Below are 304 nucleotides of genomic sequence, written 5' to 3'. Positions count from 1 at the left end.
ATACTAATTTGCACTTAAGCTGTCTCCAAATCTTAGCTATTGTAAATAATGCTGCTATGAACATAAGGGTGCATATATTCTTTCTGATTGGTATTTAGGGTTTTTAGGATATATTTCCAGAAGTGGGATTGCTGGGTCAAATGGAAGTTCCATTTTTAATGTTTTAAGGAAACTGCACACAGTTTCCCATAGTGACTACACCAATCTGCATTAACAACAGCAGTAAACTAGTGTCCACCGCATCCTTGCCAGCACTTGTTTGTTGATTTATTGATGATAGACATTCTGAAAGGTATGAGGTGAT

Source organism: Myotis lucifugus, unplaced genomic scaffold (genome assembly GCF_000147115.1).
Source record: "Myotis lucifugus unplaced genomic scaffold, Myoluc2.0 scaffold_4, whole genome shotgun sequence".
NCBI classification, from domain to species: Eukaryota; Metazoa; Chordata; class Mammalia; order Chiroptera; family Vespertilionidae; genus Myotis; species Myotis lucifugus.
This window is presented reverse-complemented; position numbering follows the sequence as displayed.